Below are 26,233 nucleotides of genomic sequence, written 5' to 3' on the forward strand. Positions count from 1 at the left end.
GTTTAATAAATAGCTCCTTCAAATAGTTAAACTGGATGAAATCAAGAGGTTAAAATGCCTCATTTTCATCACAAGACAAGGTTTCAATTAATATGTTTTGATTAATAGGCGTTTCTCAGGAGAAATGACTACAATGATGCGAAAAAAATTGCAACATCAAAAAATAAATAATGCAAATTAGTAGAGTTTCCGGAATGATTGATCTAGGTAACACACTTAAGTGATAAACATAGCAAGATTATAGATTAATGTAAGCAATAGTTAAGCTATTGCAAATGTGAAATACTGGTACATTAATAACCGTTGTTTCGTACATTAATAACCGTTGCAACCGCCAGGATATTCAGTGCAAGCATGTAAACGTACATCCATCGTGTTGTATAGGTACCGGATGTCAGTTTGTTGGATGGAGTTTTATGCCTGTTGCACATCGTCGGTCAATATAGCAACGGTCAGTACTGTTTGTGGGTGACGTTGGAGTTGTCTTCCGACGATATCACGTATGTGCTCGACTGGAGACAGACTTGGTGATCGAGCAGTTCAAGGCAACATGTCGACTGCCTGTAGCGCATGTTGGGTTACAACTGCGATATGTGGATGAGTGTTATTCTATTGTATAATATCCCCTGAATGCTGTTCATGAATAGCGGCACGACAGGTTCAGTTCCCAGACTGACGTATAAATTTGCAGTCAGGGTGCGTGGGATAACGATGACAATGTTCCTGCTGTCATACGACATCGCACTCCAGACCACAGTTCCAGGTGTAGGCCCAGTGTGTCTTGGAGACAAACAGGTTGGCTTCAGGATCTCAACTGGCCTTCTTCTGAACTACACACGGCCATCACTGCCTCCGAGTCAGAAGCAGCTTTCACCAGAAAATGCAAGAGACTCCCACCCAGCCGTCCAATCAGCTCTCGATCGACACCATTGAAGTCGCAAAGGGCAGTGGTTTGAAGTGATTGGAATGCACGCTACAGGGCGTCTGGCTCGGAGCTGTCCTTGAAGTATCCGATTTGTAACAGTTCGTTGTTTCACTGTGGTGCCATATGCTGCTCAGTTTGCTGCTCCAGATGCAGTACGATACGCCAGAGCCATACGCTTCTTGAAAAAAGGAATACAAAACATAGTAATCGATATTCAGCGACAATGAAAGCGCTATATGCGCTCCTAGGATTGTAATAAGCATGAACTTTGTCTCGTGGTATATAAGAAAAGAACTTTTGTTTCTTTATGCTCTGCTTCTCTTTCGTCTCCTTAGTTCTGACGTCCTTGCTGAAGGTCGCACTTAGATCACGGTATGTAATTAACTTAACTATATGTAGTGTAATTATAATTTTTGTTAAATATATATGTCAGTATCCAATGTAGTATGTGTTTTTGTTAGTACCAAGAAAGTACCTTCCCTGCCTCTTATTTAATTACGTAACAATTAAATATTGCCCTGCCCATTTTGTGGAAGTGCATTATTGAAGCGACACTGTTGGTATTCAAATGAAAAAACTTTCTTAATAGTCATTTAATTCTGAAAGTATTGAAAGGATTTAATATCAATCAATAGAAAACGGCGTCTTATAATACTTTCCATTTCATTTTAGGCCAGAGGTACAGTTTTTTCAAAAACAATTATTTCAATTGTATACGCTGCCATTGCACATAGGAGGCTATACTGGAGCATCAAGCCTCACAGAGTAAAATAAATAATTAACTGAGTATTGTGTTTAATTTGCTTATCGCGAAACGTTAAAGAAAGATATTTTTTTATCCATCGTGAGTAAGGCAGATGTCTTCACGTTGGAATACGTATGATATTTCTGGCGATAGCGCCCTGAGAAAAATTAGCCGTGGCTTTTAACTAAGATAAAACACATTTTTTAACAAAACATTTGATTCGAAATTTAATAGAATATTTTATTTCATTTACTTTTCAAAAAGTTACGCGATAGCCGAACACGATGGTCTTTCCTGTCAGTAGTGCCACGTGATCGTCTGGAGCCCGGTCTTCTTGCGACTGTACATTCTCGTGATCACCGCTTCCACCAATCACGTACAGTGGCTACATTCCTGCCAAGCCCTCCTGCAATATCGCAGAAGGAACTTCAGGTTCTCGTAGCCCTATTACACGACCTCGTTCAAAATCAGCGACATGTTGATAATGGAGTCCGTTGCCTTAAAGGTATTCTTGAGCTTACATCAGCTCACCACGTGCAATCTCAAAGATAACTAACGCGCACTAACGTTACAGCGTGTATTTAAAGCAAACCTAATTATGCGACTGGTTCGGTATTTGAATAGCCATCATCTTTCAGATACAGAAAAACGCTTTCCAACTTTCGTTTATGTCGCACAGCTCCTTCTTGGTGCTGCTATCTTTTCCCGTCAGTGTAAATATTCTTCATACCAAATGCTGTTGCATTATGTGCATAACGATCAATCTAGATGAAATTTTTAGTTCCATAACATCCTGCTAAAGTTTCTCTCTTTTTATTTTTAATATCTTCGATATTGTTCTCCTCCTGTTAACCGTGTTCAATCATCCTCTCACTATCATGATTTTCTTGAATAATGAAATGACACTTGATGAGAGGCCTTTTGCTATTACCGGTCACTGAATTATGAAGGCAATTCGCCTTCAGTGTTAGCAGCAATATCTTAAGCATTAACTGACAAGGAGGTCCTATCGTCATTAAGTGTAAAATTCCCTCAAATTCCCGTAGCCCAAAACTCAATGTTATAAACGAATCTGTGTCAAATAGCATTGGAAGTTGATCGCTTGGACAAGCCTCCTTGAGCCCTGTAAACAGTTCAGCTGTCAACCTGTGAGTGTGGCAGCAGTCTCAAGTTCGCTGCACAGACTTCATTAAATTATTTTTCGAACGATGTCAGTAGTAGTAGTAGCAGTACCTGTTTGTGTGTTGGAGTGATGAATAAACTTGTGTATGTGTTAACTACCAGAATTTTTTACACATTAAGAGAATTCCGCTGCATTACGTCCACCAGTGTAGACAATGACACTGTTGTTGTGTTCACGTGAAGTCTACATACATAAATCTAAAAATACAACTGGAGTTTGGATGTGCTACAGAGGTCTAAAATTACTATAGGTCTCCGAAGGAGGGCATAAAAAGTCTATCATCTCTGGCTGAGAACATTAATGGGATTACAGCAAGTTGCAGATGGTCCTATCTCGTGTGACTTCTCAACGGCTTAACGTTCCCGTTACTCTTGAACAATGTATGAAATTCGCTCCATCACTGCGCAGGCACCAATGCAGCATGCTAGTGATGGAGGGAAGGGGAAGTAGCTACACATTTCTAAGAAAAAATGCTGCTGACAGACAAGGGTTGGCTTACCGGTCTCTTTAGACAGGCCATGCACTGGTCTCGTGTTTAATATGCCCGTCACCAGACTAATCCCTTTATGACGAACAGAAGCTATAATAATGAAGTATGATGGCCCTGGTGACCTAGACGTGGTGCATCCGGAGTTAGGCCATGACCCCACGAACTATTTTTAGAATTACGGCAAGGACATTCTGCTCCCATAGATCTACATTTGCCGGATTTCAAAATTTAGTTACTTCGAGCCTTCATGCCTTCTCAAGTGTGGCAACATTCTGTTCTTCAAAAGTTAACGACGAGATTGATGAAGTAGCATAACATATTAACTATTCGATAAAAATGAATGACAATGTGCGGGAGAATGTAGCCAGAGGTCTTCTACTGGTGCACAGAAATTTGGGAGTCACATAGCTTGAAGTCATCAACGCTATAGCGCCAATTGTGGCTGGTTCCGCAACATGAGGTTCTTGAAGGAACAAGAAAAGACAGTGTGTGTGTGTGTGTCAGTCAGATGGCACTTACTGAGCACGATGGTGGTGTTCTTCATCACAGCAATTTTGACGATTACACACAGGAAAGTATCAAGAGGAAACTGGAAGAAGCTCACACCAATGTTTCACGTGTATGGCGAGCGTTTCGAATAAGGGCCCAAGGTCAAACAGAGTCTGCAGTTTGCAACCACGTTTGACAGGACTGCAAGACACGCAATCTCAAGTTCCACAGTGGCACAGCGACTCCATGGGGATGGTTCCGTTGACACCGCACATCGGCGGCACAGTCTGCGATGGTGTCAAGAGTGTAGGTACTTCCATTTCGAAGCTGCTGACAGTTGTGTATGTTGGTGCGCAAAATCTCTCGATGACACACAGGACAAGTAATTCTGCCAGCAACAGTATCATTGACCTACTACAGCTAGTGTCTGCTTTGTTTTTAATGTCTACCTTACTGCCCTGTCAGGAAGGTCTCAGACAATGCGAGACTTGTTGACGTCTGCACATGTTCATTCAAACAATAGTCGACACGACCTCCAAGTATAATTCCCAAAGCCTACTATAGCCCACGTGCTGAAAATCGTTATTGCGAAGGACGAAGCGAGTGAATTGAAGTTTAAGCGTTCACAGTTTTTTGTCACTAGCATTCTAATTAAAACAATGTTTTTCACTGTATTATCTCAGCATTTATCATTTGTGACAGCACTCGATCTCACTAAAGAGTGTGATGATAATGAGACATCTGATTACGTTGGGCGGGTGTTCCAACAGAGCGTTAAGCATTGGCGATATTATCTGTAAATATTGTATGTATTAATGTACGTATTAAAAGATTTGGCGATATTATCTGTAAATACTGTATGTACTATTGCACATATTAAATGATAGAAAGTGGTAAACGTTATCATTGAAACGATAAGTTCACTATATCATATTGGACTAAAATAAAATACTATATAGATCAATAAGATACATGTCAGTCTTAATGAAAACATCACAGGCAATAGATTTTTGTAGTTAATAAGCGTAAACATGGTCCATAGTAGGCTGAAATGTGATTTTTATTTAATCGTGCGATTAGTTAATTTGGACTATTTGTCATTAGCACCTGTAAAACCAACGCAGAAAGCCACTACATTGTGTGGGTATATCGCCATATATGTGCCATTATACATGGTGATGTATGCAGACAATGTAGTGCTTTTCCATTTTAGTTTCACACGTGCTTGACAATGACAAGTAGTCGATATTAACTAATCGCACGGTTAAATAAAAATCGCGTTACAGCCTACTACGCACCATGTTTACGTTTGTTAAACATCTGGTGGCTGTGGATCCCCACAAATACAAAAATTTATGTACTTGTTATGAACGCATCAGAACGTGTTGCAAAGCAATGTTTTAAGGATCCTTTAAATAATTTAATATCATGGCAAGAAGCTTGTTTACAATTTACAATTGGTACACATTATGTGGCTGAACGTTGTGTACCTGACTCGCTTGTGTTGTAAAATCAACAGCATCGTTTCCTTAGGACTAGGTGGTAGGAAGCAACGCAATGAACTCAAGGCAGTGCACTCATGTTACGTTGCGGAGCTACCTGACGCTGAGCTAGCACCACCTTCGCAGCCGTGGTCGGCCGCTGTAGTGAAACCTGTGAGTCGTGAAAAACATGTGTCAGGAACAACTGATTAATCTCTATATCGAGGTGCTAGATACTTAGATACTTTCAATATGTTCGACATTGTCGTAAACATTCGTAGCTTGTCCAATTCTTTCCAAATTGTTTACAACGAAAGCAAGTGGCTTTATAGGAACATTAACATAAAGCCGGTGACAGTCTCATGTTTCCTTCCAACTTTCATCCATTTTGTTCACAACAAGCTGTGCTAACGTTACTTACGTGAGGTAGAAAACGCAGATTTGCCGCTTTGTATCTATGATTCCGTCGTATGTTTGAATGATGTTACGAGCCCATAACCATTACTTCAATACACACACTCGGGGTGGCAATCTCACGTTTCCTTTCAAGTTTCATCGACACCGTTTATGCAGGATGAATCACCTAAACCTCGAACCGCGTAGTTCTCAGTTTAGAATGCTTCTGTTTAACTGTGCGAGAGATTGTTTAGTTTGCTCGAACATTCGTTAACTATGATTTTTCATACAATGCCAAACGCTTTCCAGAATTCTAGGAACATGGAATCGGCCTGTTGAGTTACATCCACAGTTCGAAAGATTTCTTGTGTGAAAAGGGCAAGGGAGGATTTCAAAATCCTCACTTATTTATGGACAGAAACTTTTCTCACAAGAAACCTGTTATTTTGTAGCACAGAACAGGCTCAAGGATCCTGCAACAGATCAACTTTCAGGATGTTAGTCTATAATTTTGCGCATGCATTCTTTTACCCATCTTATATTCGAGAATAACCAGTATTTTTGTCCAGTAACTGTACGAGCTAAAAAGCCGAGAACAGTTCCGCAGTGAACTCACTGTAAAATGCTCGTAATTGGAATTCGATCTGAGCATGCTGCGTCATTCTTTTTGAACCGTTTCATTTGCTTTTGAAAGAAATTTCACCAGAATCTGAATATGCAAATTGTTCAAGGCTTCACGCAGAGCTCTTAATCTGTGAATTCGAGTTTCCATAACGTTTTCTGTATCACTTAACCTATATTGCCTTATGGAGCAGCAAAGTAACTGTCTCTTGTCTTACTCTTTATCTATTTACTTAGACGCTGAGCTACGATCTTCTTTCTTTTAACCAACAACTCGTCTTTGTCGAACGTGTAGTAAATCTTTTCATCTTATTTTCTAAGTAGAGTATTAGTCGCTATATACGACATCTATTAGTCACTACATACGACATCTATTAAACGGAAAATGTCTCGAATGAATGCATAGTCAATGAGACACTAGACTCCGTTCTTTCGAGTTCCTGGTTCAGCTTCACTGCAATAACATGCTTGCTACTACGTGGGAAGATATACTTATTCATGTATATGACATTAAAAGATCGATTGGGAAGCGATGGAGACAATAGTTTGCCGACAGGATTTTATGACGCCAACAAGTGTAAGACACTAATAAAAAATAACCCAATGAATTGTTGAAGAAATTGAAGAATCGCTATGGCGTAAGATGATGCTACTGCCTGTCATGGAACATTCATCACTTTAACGCTTTGAGTCTTAATAATATCATCATGGTGAGCAACGAATACAGGAAGAAATTTGAAAAAAGTGAACAAACAATTATACTGAGGAGGTTGTTTCACTTCAGAATTTAATTTTAAAATTTTCCAGAAAATTAATTTTCACTACATCAGCAACGAATAAAAGAAATGTTGGCAAAAAGAAAGCATCACTTCTTTTGAAGTTGTGGTTTAACTTTGAATCCACTGCGCCGTACCGAGCGAGGTGGCGCAGTGGTTAGCACACTGGACTCGCATTCGGGAGGACGACGGTTCAATCCCGTCTCCAGCCATCCTGATTTAGGTTTTCCGTGATTTCCCTAAATCGTTTCAGGCAAATGCCGGGATGGTTCCTTTGAAAGGGCACGGCCGATTTCCTTCCCAATCCTTCCCTAACCCGAGCTTGCGCTCCGTCTCTAATGACCTCGTTGTCGACGGGACGTTAAACACTAACCACCACCACCACTGCGCCGTACAGCTTTCAACCACCCTCATTTTATGAGATACATCTGGAAGCAATTCCACATTTTTCCTTAAGAAAAGGAACAGAAAGTGTTGTAACGACACGAGATACCTCTGCTTGCAATATCGTCGGTACAGGCATCATCCCCCTCAGAGTCTTCTAAACAAACTGCGGACATTTCAAACATGGCTGCTTCAGCTCTCGAGAGGAAGAAGAAAGAATAGCCGTTTTAAACTAAAAAGCACTGAAGGACAATCCATACTGAACTACGAACAAGTATTACCATGCATCTGTCCCGTAATTAATAGATAAAACTGTTCGATATCTTTAGCCGGAGTACAACTGGAGGAAAATTCAGTCACGTTTTTATAAAAGTTAAACAATCATAAATGCTCGCACGCCAATGAAAAACATATCGAATTCAGAGATGAACATTTAAGTATCACATAAAGTTCTTGTTTCAAGTTCTACTGTTATTTGAAACTTACTGCACTTCATAATTTCTTTATCATCTTTCAATTTCTAGGTCATATTACGAAGTTTTTTTCCACCAGGGGTGAACAGTCTGTCGGGTGCTAAGTTCTGTCAAATCTCCTCTCTTAGAAGCCATTAGCAACGCAATTAATAATGCAAAATTCCGCAGTATGCGTGACCAGTTACTCAGTTGGTTGCACAAGCTGATTTTACTACGTTCATTGATTCCGATGATCACGTTGTCGACTGAACGTTAACCGTAGACGCAAAAGGGAAAAACAAACAACGAAACAAGAGCAAAACCAGTGAAACAAATTATTAAAAATGGAAGCACGACTGGCGCCGTGTTTCAGCTGTATAAATGCACCGAGAGCTGCACGTTGCCACAAAACGCACCTCTGTCACTTTCCTATCGCCGGTTTTTATTTGCGCCCCTCTGATAGAGGAGAGGTGCTTCTCCCCTGCAAATGTCGAACGCGCTACATGAAAGGCGAGCTGGCACTACATCGCCCGCTGCGTGCGCACGAACAAAGGCTAAATATCACACTGCCTCGAAATGCAATGTTTATGATTCATTCGCAAGCACTCTTTATTTTGAGAGGATGGCTAATAAAATTATGCAGCACCGGAGCAAACGATATTGCTGACCTGTATAACAGCTGTCCGACGCTTTTAATTTACACCAGCTGATCGCTCTAAACACAGTCAAAACAGACAAAAAAATACAACGCCACCTGCGAAGAGCTACAGAACAGTTACCAGTTTCAATGAATAACAGCTCTTTAAGTAAAGACGGTAATAAAACCTTTACATTCATAATTTGTATTACAGGCGTTACGATTCTAGCCGAGCTACCCAGATTTAGGTGCATGTGGCTTCTCAGATCAAATGGATTCTGAGAAATTTGCATCTGCAAACCGACAGCCTTTAGGACGTGTCTTATGTATCTGAGTGAGAATTCCGATTGCGGTTACGAGCACTATTTTTTTTTTCAAATTTCGATTGGTCGCAAAATGGGAACTACAGTGAAAATCAAAAATGAAACATTTTGATACACCTTCCAGTTACTTCTGTACATAGTCACCACTTCAACTAAGACATTTGACGTAGAGTGATACCGCCGGCCGTAGTGGCCGAGAGGTTCTATGTGCTACAGTCTGGAACCACGCGACCGCTATGGCCGCAGGTTCGAATCCTGCCTCGGGCACGGATGTGTGTGATGTCCTTAGTTAGGTTTAAGTAGTTCTAAGTTCTAGGGGACTGATGACCACAGCAGTTAAGTCCCATAGTGCTCAGAGCCATTTGAACCATTTTTTTGTAGAGCGATAGCAACTTTCCAGTTCCCTCGTCGTAGAAGGGAGCCGCCTGTGATTTCCGCGAAATACATACACTATTCTCTAGCTCATTGTCTGTGCCAAAATGCTATCCTCACAGCCAGCGGTTCGCCTGAGGAAAAAGATGAAAATCTGAGGGAGCTGTATGGTAGATGATCAAACACTGCCCATCGAAAACGTTGCAGGAGATTCTTGGTTGCATTAGTAGTGTGCGGCCGAGAACTGTCCTGAAAAAGGAAACCTCTCACGTTATGGGGCTGCATGGAATCAAGGGAAACTCCCCCAACAGGACTTCAGACACTATTTTCTAGCCATTTTTACAGAGCCACTTTACGCTCAAAAATGAAAAGCGCGAACCGATGAGACAGACAGGTGTAATACACTGCACAATACACCTACACAAGATTTCACTGGATTTTCACTGTGGTTTTAATTTTTCGACCGATCGTAAATTTAAAAAAATAGCCCTCGTACATTACTTTCCACAAGCCATCCTTCCAGACATAAAACAAATAGTGAAAAATTTTCGAACAAATGGGCAGTTTCAGAATGAAGCAAAGTGATAACTAATTCTGAAACTTCGAGGCAAACTAAATCTGTGTGTCACACAGTTACTCTAAACCAGGACCTCGTCTTTCGCAGGAAAACCTCTTCTTTTGCCTTCCTCTAACGAACTAAAAACTAACAGCAGAGAACAGTGCTTTACTGTATCGTAATTCGGAAATGACAACTGTATGGTAAGCTGTAGTATCGTAGTATTGTATTTCTTGTTAATTTAGGCCATGTGTTATGTGAGGATAATTAAATGGGTGCTTTATCGTAGAGTTAACATTTCAAATGTAATTATATCAACTAGGGCAGTATTTCACACTGTAGTCAGTGTCGGCTCGAACTCACACGTTCGCAGTTATCTCGTAAACGGCTTGTCCTCGGGTACCTGTTTGCTGAAACATTTTTGCTTCTATTTTTGTGTACATTCACCCAAGTCAGTTTTAGCTGCTATTTACGATACACCCTGTAGATAAACTAAAAGCAAAGAATCGAAACACCAAAAAGAATAATTAAACGAAAGTAATCAAATTTCGAGAATACGTTTGTCGAGAGAATAGATTTTATTGATTAACATTGCACGATCACAGTTTAATGCAAGCGCGAGATAAGCCATTGCAAATCTGAGATGGTGGTACATTAATAACCAGTGAAACCACTAGAGTGCTGAATGCAAACGTGCACGCACTGTGTCGTACAGGTGCCGTATGTGAGTTTGTAGGAAGGAATTCCATGCCTTCAGCACTTGGTCGGTCAATACAGGGTCGGTTTATGCTGCTTGTGGATGACGACGGAGTTGTCGTCCTATGATGTCCAATATGTGCTCGACTGGAGATATTTGGCGATTGAGCAGGCCAAGGCAACATGTGGACACTCTGTAGAGCATGTTGGGCTACAACAGCGGTATGTGGACGAGCGTTATCCTATTGGGAAACGCCCCCTGGAATGCTGTTCATGAATGGCAGCACAACAACTAGAATCACCAGATTAACGCACTAATTTCTCATCAGGGTGGGTGTCATGACCACGAGAGTGCTCCTGCTGTCATTCGAACTTCAGACCATAATTCGAGGTGTAGGTCCAGTGTGTCTGGCAAACAAACCAACACACGGCCATCACTGTCGCCGAGTCAGAATCAGCTTTCATCAGAAAATACAACAGACCACCACCCAGCCCTCTCGCTTGACACCACTGAAGGCACAAATGGCGGCCGTTTGGGGTCAGTGGAATGAACGAACGCTGTAGGTCGTTCATCTCGGAGATGTCCTTTAATTAACCTATTTGTAACAGTTCGTTGGGTCACTGTGGTGCCAACTGCTGCTTCAGATGTAATAAGATGAGTCAGAAGCCATATGCCGAACACGATGGTCTTCGCTCTCGGTAGTGCCACATGATCATCCGGAGCCTGGTCGTTTTGTAACCATACATTCTCGTGACCATCTTTGCCAACATCATGTACAGTGGCTACATCCCTACGAGGTCTTATTACACGATCTCTTTCAAGCTCAGTGAGGTGTCGATAATGGCGTCTTTGCCGCCTCTAAAGGCGTTCTTTACTAACATCGACGCACCACATCCAATCACAAATGCAACTAACGTTCACGATCGTTACAGCATGTATTTAAAGCAAATAGCGCCACTCTTATGCGACAGGTGCTAAATTTGAATAGACATCATGTTTCAGATGAAGAAACACACCTACCAACTTTCGTTTAAGTCGCACAATTCCTTTTTGGTGTTAAGATTTTTTTCCGTCAGCGTAAAACTGATTTACATCATATCATGACACTCTTTCATCATCTAACAAAATGGCTCTGAGCACTATGGGACTCAACTGCTGTGGTTATCAGTCCCCTAGAACTTAGAACTACTTAAACCTAACTAACCTAAGGACATCACACACATCCATGCCCGAGGCAGGATTCGAACCTGCGACCGTAGCAGTCCCACGGTTCCGGACTGCGCGCCTAGAACCGCGAGCATCATCTAACAGTTTTTAACCCATCAACCTTGACGGACTGTGTAACCTTTGGAGGTGGTCTTGTGTTATCACAACCTAGTTTCTCATAATAAGATTCTTCGACGTAATTTTCTTGTTTTTATTGCCGAACTTGTCTCAGTGAGAAAGGAGGCTTCCGAAAACTGCTGCAGTCGCCATCGTCATCACCAGGAGCTTGTAACTCTACAACACATTCTTCTTATTCTTCTTCTTCTTTCGCTTCTGGCTTTGTCCTACAGTTTTTGCATGGTCCGTGTGGCTACAATCGGATGTGGCAAGGTTAGTTTGAAGGGCTGGCCGCATACCCTTCCTGTCACCGGCACGGAATCAGTGTATCCCTGTTGTCTGCGTCTAGTGTATATCATGAAATAGTGCGAATGTGTTTCAAATGCCTGTGAGTGTAACTGAGGTGGAAAATGGGAACCAGCCCAATAATCCCCTAGTGAGATGTGGAAAATCGCCTGAAAACCACATCCGGGCTGGCTGGCACACCGGCACTCATCGTTAATCAGCCAGGCGGATTCGATCCAGGGCCGGCGCGCCTATCTGAGTCCAGGAAGCAGCACATTAATGCCTGTTAAATGTTTATAACTCTTGAGCAAACTCACGATTGCAATCTGTAGTTTCCTTTTTACAGTAACAACAGGTGTCTTTAAACTGCTGGTGCCGTCGTCGAATGCCCTGAGCTGTAGGAGGTGCAGTGACGTACTCCCATGGACCACGCCGCGTAGTTGTAACTGAATTGCACCTGTTGAAACCGAGAATGCGAAGCGCCTTTTGTTTCTGCATCGATTCGAAGCGCGCTGGATAATGTAGGAGCGAGCTTATGAGCTTGCTACAGCAGGCAGACTCTTGTCAGCAACCACGTAAACCGGTAGCCTGCAACTTATGACAAGGTAAACTTTTGAAGTTCGCCCCAAGATTCTATCTTGACGCATGTCAAAAGTATAATATTGTTAAATCAGATAAATCGTTTTGAACCACACTACGTGTTAAACAAAACTACAGCGAGTGTTCCAAAGTTAAAAGTAATTACAAACCTTAATTACCATTTCGAAGGATCAGATATTTTCACAGGCCGGTCACATTACAATAAAAGATTTCTAATCATCATACACTATATAAACTCTCCGCAATCCAGCGTACGGCAGGCGACGCAAGATACCCCTTACCACTACTAGTCATTTTCTTTCCTGTTCCATTCGCAAACACAGCGAGGGAAAAACGATTGTCTATATGCCCCCGTATGAGCCCTAATTTCGAGTTTCTCTTCGTGGTCATTAAGCTCAATGTACATTGGAAGCAACAGAATCGTTATGCAGTCAGCTTCAAACACCAGTTCTGTAAATTTTCTCAATAGTGTTTCTCGAAAAGAGTTCGTGAAGCTTGTCTATAACACTTGCGTGTTGTTCGAGCCTACCAGTAACAAATCTATCAGCCTGCCTCTGAATTGCTTCGATGCCTTCCTTTAATCCAACGTGGAGAGGGTAACAAAAACTCGAACAAATGAACCACACATTCCTAGAATTCTCCCAACAAACCGAAGTGAACCATTCGCGTGCCCTACTACAATCCTTACATCATCATTTCAGTTCATATTGTTTGTCAGTGCTACGCCCAGATATTTAAACGACGAGACTGTGTCAGGCAGCTCACCACAAATGCTGTATACGAGCATTACTGGTTTGTGTTTCCAATCAACTAACATTTTTTTTTTACATTTAGAGCTAGCTGCCATTCATCACACCAACTAGAAATTTTGCCTAATCCTGCTACAGTAACTCAACTTCGACACCTTACCGTACACCACAGCATCTCCAACAAACAACTGCTGAGTGCTCCCCACGGAGTCCGCCAAATCATTTGTGTGTGTGTGTGTGTGTGTGTGTGTGTGTGTGTGTGTGTGTGTGTAGAGAATAACAGGGGTCGTATCACACTTGCCTCGTGCACTCCTGATTGTACCCTTGTCTCTGATGGACACTTGTCATCGAGGACAACTAACTGGGTTCTATAATTTAAGGAATCTTCGAGAGAATCACATATCTGTGAATCAATTCCACATGCTCGTACCTTTTGTAACAGCATGTAAATGGTGCACAGTATCAAACGCTTTCGGAAAATCTAGAAATGTGCGTTCTGCCTGTAGCACTTCATCCATAGTTCGCAGTATATCACTTGCTAAAAGGTCAAGCTGAGTTTCGCAATGCTGCTAGAGCGATGATTTCTAAAACCATGCTGATTCTGGGACATAAGATTCTTGGTCTCAAGAAAATTTATCATAATCGAACTGAGAATGTCTTCAAGAGTCCTGCAGCAAACTGATGTTAGGGATATTGGTCTGTAATTTTGCTTGTCCATTTATCTGCAATTCTTGTACATAGCAGTCACCTGCGCTTTTTCCGGTCGCTTGGTACTTTGTAACTAACCTATTTCTACGCGTTATTACGTTAAGATTAGGGTCGCCACCGACTCTAACCATACAACTAATCTAAGGTTTGGCCGAGTCGGAAAAAAGTTAATTTCATCACAGTCCAAAAACTCATAAAAATCCATACATCGTGATATCGCTCATAGGGGATGCGATGTAACTGTTCGCGAGAATCAAACATTTAAAATCAAATAGAAAATGCATCAACTTTGTGCATAAGGTCAGCTCCCAGCAAAACGTCTGAAAATAAGACTTAATCTAAAGTATTAGTTTTAAAATAAAAGGGGAAACTAATCACTGAACCTGTGCATAAGGAAACGCGTTGTATGTGCTAACGGGAAAGCTACAGGGTGAGTGGCTTAGGTGCAAAAACGTAATCTCAGAATACAAGAAAAAATGGTGAATAAAATCATTTTTTTCTAAGACAAGGATGTGAGGCATGTACACAATTCCTGATAACATTAATTCCTAAAACATTAAAGAAAAGCATCGATACATTCACCGTTATAATCTACACCTACAATCATTAGTGTGAATCATTCATACAACTGCTGTTGCCTGATGAGTGATCGCAATAACTCATGCAACGGTACACGTTTCGCAGTACACCCGCGTGCCCACGTTGTTTGTGGAGACGCAATTTCTAGGTATCGTGGCCAATTTGCAACAATATCACACCACACAATCATGAACAGTTAACATTCTTTAAAACAAACATGAGATCGGACAGTTAGTGATGACGGTAGCCCAATAAAACTTTAATGTTCAACCACGTGGTCGGCTACCCACGGACGAAAGATACATAAAGCAAGGAAAATTTACGAAAAGGCAAAGCTATTAATATTTAGGAAAATAAAAGCTTATACAGGCACAGCTGAAGGCAAACAGACATTCATACAGAAGCGAGTGCTCACTTCTTATCGACAACTTAGTGTGGCGCTCTTCCGGCGGATCCAAGTCTGCTACAGAAATTTACTAAAAGAAAAATCTGCCAAAGTTTTGCATTCCTTGCTGCGACAAGGCAAAGCAATCTTTCAGAGTTCAAAAGCGAGACCAAAAGCTAACAGCTCTCCTCTCGCCAAGTAAAAACGCGCCACGCGGTCAGTCTAACTGACCCTTCTTCGACTGGAGCATAGCTGTGGACGCTTCCCGTACCGACGGCAGACTGCCTCCCTTTTTCATCTCCAGCCTCTTCCACGCTCCGCGTGGCCCGGAAAACCCAAAGCTGCCATTTACGCCACCAACCTAACGCAGGTGGATTTCTCACAAGTAGCGCAATCCTCTTTGCCTACTTGACTACTACCAGAGTTGGCTATTCTGTACAACTGCTGCTGAATCTGTATGACTATCGCAGACTTTCTGCAGCAGACTACGCCACTGTCTAGCAACGTGACACACAACCACATTCATTCAGTCACACCACTATGAGAGTTATGAGAAAAGAGAAACAAGGAAAATAAAGAGAAATGCTAGAGAAATTGGGCTACCGGACTAATGAAAGGTGGCTACAGGACCCTTTCAACTTTGCTCTGCACGACAGATTCATTCGCGATAAATGTAAGCTACCGTAACGGCCCAATGCTGAAGAGTACTCTTTGAAAAGCCGAATTCGGATTCCAAACGGAGCTGGTGATTTATTTATTTTCAACTCTTTCAGTTGTTTCTCTATACCAGGGATGCTTATCACTATGTCGTCGATACGAGAGTCTGTTTGACAGATTGATGGAATTGTAATGGTACGCTACAGACATCTGGCGCCCTCACATGTTACCTCTCATGCGACAGCGCTGTGATGCCATTTTCGAGAGAGCAATGCTCGTCCGGCATGGCACTTGTCTCTATTAACTATTTGCGTGTTGTTGAGGTACTTCCGTGGTCATGAGATCCCCAGACGTGTGCTCGGTGGAAAATGAGTGAGACCAGCCAGGACGTCAACTCCATCCCGGAACCAGTATCTGTGAAATCGAGGCCAGTGACAACACTTGTTTGCCTCAGGAGATGGCTTTACGACACCTTTCCATGCCGAATCAGTTCACGTATCCAAGCCAGAGGGCGTAAACGTCATATTGATAACGTCGCTCATACTCTCAAGATCTTCATTAATTTTTTTTTTTTGATTTTGTGATAACGAAAGTAGCATAGCATATCCTCTGAAACCCTTAGTTTCATGTAGCAACCTTCTCTTCTCTGGTGCTTCGATTTCCTTGCTAGGCAATATAGAAACCAGAAAGTACTGTTGGTGATGTTTACTTCTGAGTGGTCGCAGGGGAGTTGGTGCGCTCTTTCGGTGCTGCTGCTGCTGCTACGCTTCTTGAGCCGCTGCGGTGCCTGCTAGACGCCTGTGTTACGCGCCGCCAGCTGCGCCTGACGCCCAGCCCCGTTGCCTGGCAACGACCGTCCACCCCCGCGAATTTCTCCCTGTTGGCAGGCAGCGGGAGATGTCGCCTGCAGGCCTCAAGTGTAAGTTCCTTCCCTCGGCTGGTTGCGTAATCACTCCCGCGTGACGTAACGCGATCCACCCATCTTGCCGGAGCCTACAATGTTGGAAAAGGAAACTGCAGTATCACGAGGGAATTGTATATAGGCACCCGTCTGAAGTCTCGAACTATAAGGCAAAACTTAAAAAAAGAAACAAAAAAAACTGATGAACTGGGCTAAAAGGACGATACCGCATATGTGAAACTTGTAATCTCGGGATAAGCTGGAGGATCAACGCGGATGCAGGGATAGCGGTTATCGTTGAAACAACCGGTTTTCGATTACACCGATTCTTTCCGTCTCCAGTTTAACTTGGCGGTCAAAACCGCTCAAACTAACCGATTTCTGAAATAACAGAATTTCGGTTGTTTATTGCTGTTACTTCCACTAACAAATATAGGCCTAGAATAAAGATTGAAAACATCCAGCAATGATTGCGAAGGGGAAGGAGACGGGCGCGGCGATGGCGAGACTTAAAAGTCAGAAGTTGATAGCTGCCCTGCATCGTCACTTGAGGATGGTGTCAATTTTTCATCCTGAAGCAACCACAAAATCAAGAGTTCAGTTATTAACCTAGTTTTACACCACTTCAATAAAATTATAGGTACATCAGTCAAATTTAACTTCTCTTCAAAAAAATGGTTCAAATGGCTCTGAGCACTATGGGACTTAACATCTATGGTCATCAGTCCCCTAGAACTTAGAACTACTTAAACCTAACCAACCTAAGGACAGCATACAACACCCAGCCATCACGAGGCAGAGAAAATCCCTGACCCCGCCGGGAATCGAACCCGGGAACGCGGGCGTGGGAAGCGAGAACGCTACCGCACGACCACGAGATGCGGGCTAACTTCTCTTCCAAGGATCATAGTGGACGTTTTCTCTTTGTGTGATATCACAAGTTTGTTGTTCCTCCTTCCGTTTCTAATTTTTTAAAGAAAATGGGGCATTGCACTTCCTTGCTGTCACACGTCGTAAATACCTCCAAGCTGGGTACGGTGCCAGTCTGAAATACCATTACACTGCGAGTACAATAGCAAGAAATTTCCGAATAGACGCCAAGCGGCAACAGGTCCATTCCTTCTATGCAATGCTGTACCGATCTTTATCATAGGGTCGTTGCTAGTTTCTAACTGTAAGCATTGTTATTAAAATAGTGCTGATAGCTTTTCCTAATTTCTGTTATGATCTAATATTTCAAAGAAATGGAAACTTCAGGAATGAACATTACTCGTTTTGTAAAATAGTTTTATTTAAAACCTAAAAATTTTCGAACTGCTGCTGCGGCAAACCCATATGGCGGGTTTTTACCCTATTATTAGTAAAAAATGAAAAATAACCAATTATATTCGAGACCAGACAAATGTCGATAAATACTGGTTATACAGAACTAAGAAACCGATGTCGGTTTTAACCGGTCGCTTTTTCCCATCCCTTCGTAGATCTGCAGTCTTCAGCTTCGTAATCGTAGCTATAGATTTATTAAATAAAAATATGTAAAAACTTTGAACGCTTAGATCGAAATTTTCATTACACAAATAAAGAAGGATGACTAGTTTCGGTTGCTTTCTACAACCATTTTCAGATCGCTCAAATCGTAAAAATGTATCGAATATGCCGGCCGGTGTGGCCGAGCGGTTCTAGGCGCTTCAGTCTGGAACCCCGCGACCGCTACGGTCGCAGGTTCGAATCCTGCCTCGGGCATGGATGTGTGTGATGTCCATAGGTTAGTTAGGTTTAAGTAGTTCTAAGTTCTACGGGACTGATGACCTCAGAAGTTATGTCCCATAGTGCTCAGAGCCATTTTTTTTTTGTATTGAAGACAGGTATGCATTGAAAAACATCATTAGCAATTATTGTAAACCATAACATTGCACGACGCAGGTTATAAAGGAGGAAAGTGGCCGTTTTCATTAGTAGAAAAATTGCATCAAAATAATTTGCAGTTTTGTAGCAGATATGGTACTAAAACCGCTGCACATACTTTTCTCACTATAATATCAGCTGCATATACTTTTTCAACTATAATATCTGCTGTACATTTGCAAATAATGGGAATGTGGTGCACTTTTTACTAATGCAACCGAACACTTCCTTTTTTTCTTACCTGTATCTTGGGGGATTATGGTTTACAACCTGGCTCACTCCCGATGAGACTTTTAACTACGCACTGTCATTGTTGTAGTGGACTGACAAGGCAGCCAGTCCACAGTGACGGGTATCCGAAAGGCATGCGTACACACACGCCGACTGGCGTTAAGTCTGAAACAGGATACGTGATGAAAGCTATAAAGAAAAGAACGGAGCTTCTCGTATACTTAACTTTAATTCATTGTGGTACATTTCTCTTGATAATACAAGTGAGGCTCTCTCCAGATATGGTTTATGCGCCTTGCTGGGTCGTAGCCATGGACTTAGCTGAAGGCTATTCTAACTGTCTCTCGGCAATTGAGAGAAAGGCTTCGTACGTGTAGTCGCTAGCAATGTCGTCCGTACAACTGAGGCGAGTGCTAGTAAGTCTATCGAGACCTGCCGTGTGGTGGCGCTCGATCTGCGATCCTGACAGTGGCGACACGCGGGTCCGACATGTACTAATGGACCGCGGCCGATTTAAGCTATCACCTAGCAAGTGTGGTGTCTGGCGGTGACACCACAATTGTCCTATTGGCCCATAATACGAATGCATGTCGTTGCTAAAGATGTTTCCCAATGAATTATCAACTCTTTTTTACAGTTTGAACTATCACAAGATAGTTGTAGAAAGCAACCGAAATTAGCCATCATTTTTAATCATATAACGAAAATTGTGGTCTGGGCATTGAAAGTTTTTTTATATAAAATTTTCATTTGATAAATCACGTTCAGACCGCTGTGTGCTTCCTGAATAGCTGCTGATGCTGTGAGTAATGAAACACTTGTATTAAACAGTGAAGTCTGTTGCGTATGAAGGCGCCGTTTACCGTCACTCTTAGCATTCAATCGAGCAATTTTTAGTTCATAATGCTTCGTAAAATGTGACGTAAATTTTCATCGTTTCCTCTCTACCTGTAATCGTTATACTTCTGTATATCTTCTACAATAAACGGCTCAGAGTGATTTACGCAATCTAATCTTGGCCTGCCACAACAATTTGCTTATTCTATCGTCGAAGTCTTATTTCATTAATGTCTGAGCACAAGTCACACTAGCCTTGACCTACTCCTACAATTATTTGTTTACAGTATACTTTCCTCGTCTGGTCATCACTCAGTGTTTCATTCATTATCTGTCTGTCGTGAACTGCGACAACAGCCACCACAGTTAAAGTGGGATGACCCAAGAGGCGAAACCAAAACCGCAAGGTGATACAGAAGAACAAACAGTAGAAATACCCTCCCGTTGATGTCTCTCAGAGTGCAATTTAATTCCTGCAGCTGACCTGTTGGGACATCCGGCTGGAGCTACTGAAGACAGCTATTTACCTTAAACAATGGGTCGCTGACAGTCAAGTCAAGGTTTTCAGTTCCCAGATGTATTTATTAGTCCTGCTGGAAGGACGTGGTTGCTAGCTTCCACCCCTGGGAATTCGTAACGAAGTAGCCTTCTAGGCTTGGAAACGCTGGGCAAAGGCATTCAAACAGGGCGTCCTCACTACGGGTGTGTGTGTGTTGTCCTTAGCGTAAGTTAGTTTAAGTTAGATTAAGTAGTGTGTAACCTTAGGGACCGATGACCTCAGCAGTTTGGTCCCATAGGATCTAACCAAAAATTTCCAAATTGTTCCTCACTACGGGAAAGGAGAAGTAACAACAGTTGGCCTCAACTGCAACCAAATACCGTACAGGCGGCAATTGTTACTGTTCTTTAAACCAAGGACATCGCCGTCCTCCCCAAGACGAGCACAATTCGGATAGTTTCGTGATAGCAGTTGTTATTATTGTTTGCACCAAGAAAGGCAAGAACCGCCTCTCCCCGAGACAGACACACTTCGTGTAGTTCCGTGATATTTTCGGAAATTTGTCACCCTGGACTGGCCGCCCGTCTCTCCTCAGGGAAAGGTGAGGAAAGATCGTAGCTTATATAGCTTATAATACTCAATCTCTTTTTGAACAGACAGTTCTCTCGACGTTAGTGATAGGTGCGCCGATTCTGTGACAGTCGATTTCCGACCAGTGATGAAGTGCTTTGCATTCTTGCGCTGCGCCGTTAGCACTCGTAGTGCTTGAATTTATCGCGCAGTCCCTCTGTACCAACTACTTATGTCTTGTATAGTTGCTTACGCGCAAAGACAGAAGATACATAGCTTTTGAACTTCAGTGTTGTTCGTTGGGATTGCCATTTTGCCGAATATTTCCTCAGTTAGCCGAGTCCAATAAAAGTGTCCTTACCATAGAATACAGAGCCACTATCATTTTCGGTGTCAACCTTAGGCACACTGGTGTTGACCACTCGCAACTCCTGAAGGTGACGCATAGATCTTAAAGTCACACCAACTCCACTTATTTTAATAGTTCTGTGCTGTCACACCTCAGATACTTTCCAGGTCAATAAACTTTACCAACAGCCGTACACTTTAAGATATTTTATTTTATTTTATTTTGAACCCCATTCACTTTTTTCGAATTAACGAAAATATCGTATAGCCCCATAAAACTGGCTTATCGTGAGTCCCAATGGTTGTGCAGCTGTCACGCTTTCGTATGAATCAATTGGTCAACGACTGGGATTCACGATATCCAGTTTTATGGAGCTTTACGACACGTTCGTTGATTCGAAAAAGTGTATGGGGCCCGAAGATGGCAAAATGAATTGCCGAAACTGGTTGCTTTCAACATAAAATAAAATATCTTAAAGTGTATGGCTGTTGATACAGTTTATTGAATTGAAAAGTGCGCACCAGCCGATGACCCCTGGCCGTAATGGTCCCACAGAGATCAGATGCTTTTAGTTCACATTTCTCCATTTTCACATTGTCCATGTTGTACATCCAGCGTATAGTGTGTTGAAGAGAGTGCTCCGTTCCAATATTGATTGTTTTCTGTTCTGTACCACACATCTACATCCACATGACAGCTCTTCAGTTCACACTTAAGTGCCTGGCAGACGCTTCATCGAACCAATTTGACACTATTTCTCTACCATTACACACTCTAACAGCGCGTTGGAAAAACTAACATTTAATCTTCGCTTGCAACCTCTGATTTCTCTTGTTTTATTACAGTGATCACTTCTCCGTTTGTAGGTGGGTGTCAACAAATTATTTTCGCAGTAGGAGGAGGAGGTTGGAGATTGAAATTTCGTGAAAGATCTCGCCACAACGAAACCGCCTTTGTTTTAACGATTGTCACTCCAACTAGTGAATCATACCCGCGATACTCTGCCCCCTATTTCGCAAGAGTACGAAACGAGCTGCCCATCTTTGAACTTTTTCGATGTTCTCTGTCTGTCCAATCTGGAAAGGACACCATGATGGGGGACAATACTCTAGCAGGCGAAGGACAAGTCCCATTGTAGGCAGTCTCTTTAGTAGACCTGCTGCATCTTAATAAGTGTTCTGCCTATAAAACGTAGTAGTTCGTTTGCCTTCCCCACAACATTGTCACTGTCTAAGTGTCAATTTAAGTTGTTCGTAATAGTAATTCCTAGCTAGTAGGCATATTTAGTTGAATTGTCAGACTTTATATTTGCGTGATTTATCGCATAACCGAAATGTAACGGATTCCGTTTACTAGTTATGTGAATGACTTCCCATTTTTCAATATTTTGGGTCACTTGTCACTTTTCGCAGCATGCAGATATCTTGTGTAAATCATAAATCATGTTGCAGTTCATTTTGATCTTCTGATGACTTTACCAGATGGTGAACGACAGTATCATCTCCAAAACAATCTAAGAGGGCTCAGATCGTCACCTAAATCGTTTATATGGATTGACAACAGCAGAGTACCTATAACGCATCCTTGGGGAACGCCAGATATCACTTCCTGTTTACTCGGCGACTTACCGTGAATCATCTTTCCGACAGGTAGTCACGCATCCAATGGAACGGAAACGATACTCAAGACGCACACAATTTGGTTCCAAACCACGTCGTATGACGGTCTGTAGGGCTTTGTGCGCATCCTGGTCTCTCTCTTACCTTACTATGACTGCCCCTCTCAAGAGGCACGAAGGTCGGAGCAGATTTGTCGCAGAATCTTCTTGGGAAGTTGGTTTTCTAAGTTTACCGGGCAAGGTTGGTTTTCTGATAGCTCCGTTGTCTTTTTTATTGTATTTCTTCAGCCTTTGGTAGCGCCAGTTAGGTCGCCCATTGGTGAAAAATACAATAAACGAATTTCGTTACAAGTAGGTCTGTGTTCCCCAAGGATTTTGTTACACTTTGGAATTACGAACCTAGCAATGCATCTCTGAATCCCGTAGATGCCTGCTATCATGCCTAACTGGATTGGGGGCGGGGGTTATAAAGGGCAGAATTAGTGTCATGTATGAAATTTACGTCACAGATACACTGTTCTTCTTAAGAACTTTTGCAACGAATCTAAGCCTTTCATTTGCCTTCGCCAATACCGATTTTACGTGTTTCATGTTGCTTCTTAATACTTGTACTGGTCCTAAATATTTAAACGGTGTGAAGTGCTCCAATGTTCACAATCAATTTCTCTGGGGTTCTTTCTCTTAATTATAGACACTTATTTAAAGAGAGCTGCCTTTGCTTAACTAACTGGAAACTATCTCCAAGCCTTTCACTTTGAGATAAATAATGATCATGACATTATGGAAAACCATATCAATACTACGAATCGCGGGTACTGTGAAATTGATCGGTAGCACACAGAAATGCTAAAGAGTAAAGTTACTCCACTTCTTCAGCACATTTCTCACGCTTATTTCCAAAATAGTGACGTGCGCTTAATGTAAATTTAAAATGTCCAAGTCTACTCAAGTGCGTAAAACGAACGTTTCTTTCTTGCTATATGATTTTGCTGCATGATCTATGGCAGCTTATGTTCACAGGACAACCAGTCACCACTATCGCTGCGCTGGGTGGAAATAATATTTTAGAAATAAATAACTTGCTCCTTACATTCTGTGCCTCATCATTAATTATGATGTCTACCCATCTTACCCGAATAATTCGTTTGTAGCAGCACATGTCAAAAGATACTATTCTCTTGTTATCTGAACAGTTTATCGTCCACGTTTCACTTCCGCACACGATTACACTCAAATATCATCAGAAAAGACTACATGATACTTAAATTTATATTCGATTTCAGCAAATTTCTCTTTTTGAGAAGTTCTTTCTTTGCTATTGCCAGTCTGCATTTTATATCTTTTCAGCCTCGGCCATCGTCAGTGACATCTTAATACCATGAGTGTCGCTAAAGTGAAGAAAAAACAGTGTCAGCCGTTTTCAAAACGCAGAAATACACTGGGTCTCCAACAGATGTGAGATAATACACCGACTGAAAAAAATCGCTACAATAAGAAGGAGCTGTGCGCCATAAACGAAAGATGGTAGGCGTGTTCCTACCATCGCGTACTACACCAGCAGCAGCAGTTTGAGCCGCAATAATCATCGCAGTGACTCAACGAACTGTTAGAAGTCGGTTACTTCAAGAACAGCTCAGAGGCAGAAGCCCTGTAGTGTGCATTCTACATCTACATCCACATCCATACTCCGCAAGCCACCTGACGGTGTGTGGTGGAGGGTACCTTGAGTACCTCTATCGGTTCTCCCTTCTATTCCAGTCTCGTATTGTTCGTGGAAAGAAGGATTGTCGGTATGCCTCTGTGTGGGCTCTAATCTCTCTGATTTTATCCTCATGGTCTCTTCGCGAGATATACATAGGAGGGAGCAATATACTGCTTGTCTCCTGGTGAAGGTATGTTCTCGAAACTTCAACAAAAGCCCGTACCGAGCTACTGAGCGTCTCTCGTGCAGAGTCTTCCACTGGAGTGTATCTGTGGTGTCACCGCCAGACACCACACTTGCTAGGTGGTAGCTTAAATCGGCCGCGGTCCATTAGTACATGTCGGACCCGCGTGTCGCCACTGTCAGGATTGCAGATCGAGCGCCACCACAAGGCAGGTCTCGAGAGACGTACTATCACTCGGCCCAGTTGTACGACGACGTTGCTAGCGACTACACTGACGAAGCCTTTCTCTCATTTGCCGAGAGACAGTTAGAATAGCCTTCAGCTAAGTTAATGGCTACGACCTAGCAAGGCGCCATTAACCATTTGTAACGTTGCATGTACCTCAAGATAGAGTCTCACTTGTATCATCCAGAATGCTGTATACCAAAGGACAATATAAAAGTTAAGTGTTCTAGTAGCTACGTTCTTTTCTTTATCACATTCATTACGAATCCTGTTCCAGACTTAACGCCAGACGGCGTGAGTTGACACGTGCCCTTTCGGCTACTTCACTGTGGACTGGCTGCCTTAACAGTCCACTACATTGGCGACGCGGATTAATCAGGATCTTGTTCTTTCTCATTGCTTACATTTACTTGTGTCATGGCTTCGCCACATTCTCCAGATGTACTGTCCGAATTTTATCGCTTGCAGAATCAGCAGACGCAGGCGTTATTGGATGCCCTTGGGCAGCTCGTCCAGGGGCAACGTGCGCTGTAAAACGATGCGGCCGCCGCCGCTTCATCGCTACCGCAGCCACACCATGCTGTTGCACCTCAATTTAGGCCCTACGAGGCGGCCAACGAGACATGGTCGGAGTGGTCGCGACAATTTGGATTTCATCTCGCCGCCTACAGAATTCAAGGTAATGAGCGGCAGCCGTTTTTGCTTTCGTGTGTAGGTGTGTCCACCTACCGTGTGATAGTGAAATTGTTTCCCAGACGCGACGTAGCAACTCTGTCATACGAAGAAATTTTGTCTGCTTTAGATGCATATTTCAAAGAAACAGTAAATGTCGTTGCGAAAAGGTATACGTTCTTTTGTACAAAACGTACGGCCGGTCAGACTAATAGGGAGTGGGTTGCAACTTTGCAAGGACTTACTAGGGAGTGTGCATTTGAATGTGACTGTGGCCTCCCTTATTCAGATACTATGGTGCGTGATGCAATAGCACAGAATGTTTCTGATGTTCGTATAAGGGAACAGATTTTGAAACTGGTAAATCCCTCCCTTCAGCAAGTGATAGACATATTAGATAGGCAAGACACACTTGACTTTGCTCAGGAATCATTTGCAACTTCGCCGGCCGTGTGTCACATTAACCGGCCCGCCGGGCCCGCTGCACGGAACGCTAACCTGCCCTCGCGCACGTCCGCGCAGCCACGTGTCCCGCGCAAGCAAGCAAATGCAATGAAATCATGCCCGCGGTGTGCAACTAGACATTCGCGTGAGAATTGCCCGTCACGCCAAGCTATTTGCTTTTACTGTCATAAGAAAGGACATGTTCAAAGCGTTTGCCAGAAAAAGCTCAGATCAGACAATCACAACCATTCCCGGCCCTTTGCTTCGCGCCAGAATCAAACCA

The 26,233-nt window shown here is 42.6% G+C and overlaps 1 protein-coding gene across 1 annotated transcript in view; it reads right to left on the reverse strand.

Moving 5' to 3' along the window:
* LOC126260573 (neuroendocrine convertase 2) overlaps positions 1-26,233 on the reverse strand; it is a 1,523,774-nt gene that overhangs the window by 774,693 nt on the left and 722,848 nt on the right. The window lies entirely within an intron of this gene.

Source organism: Schistocerca nitens, chromosome 5 (assembly GCF_023898315.1).
Source record: "Schistocerca nitens isolate TAMUIC-IGC-003100 chromosome 5, iqSchNite1.1, whole genome shotgun sequence".
Classification (NCBI taxonomy): domain Eukaryota; kingdom Metazoa; phylum Arthropoda; class Insecta; order Orthoptera; family Acrididae; genus Schistocerca; species Schistocerca nitens.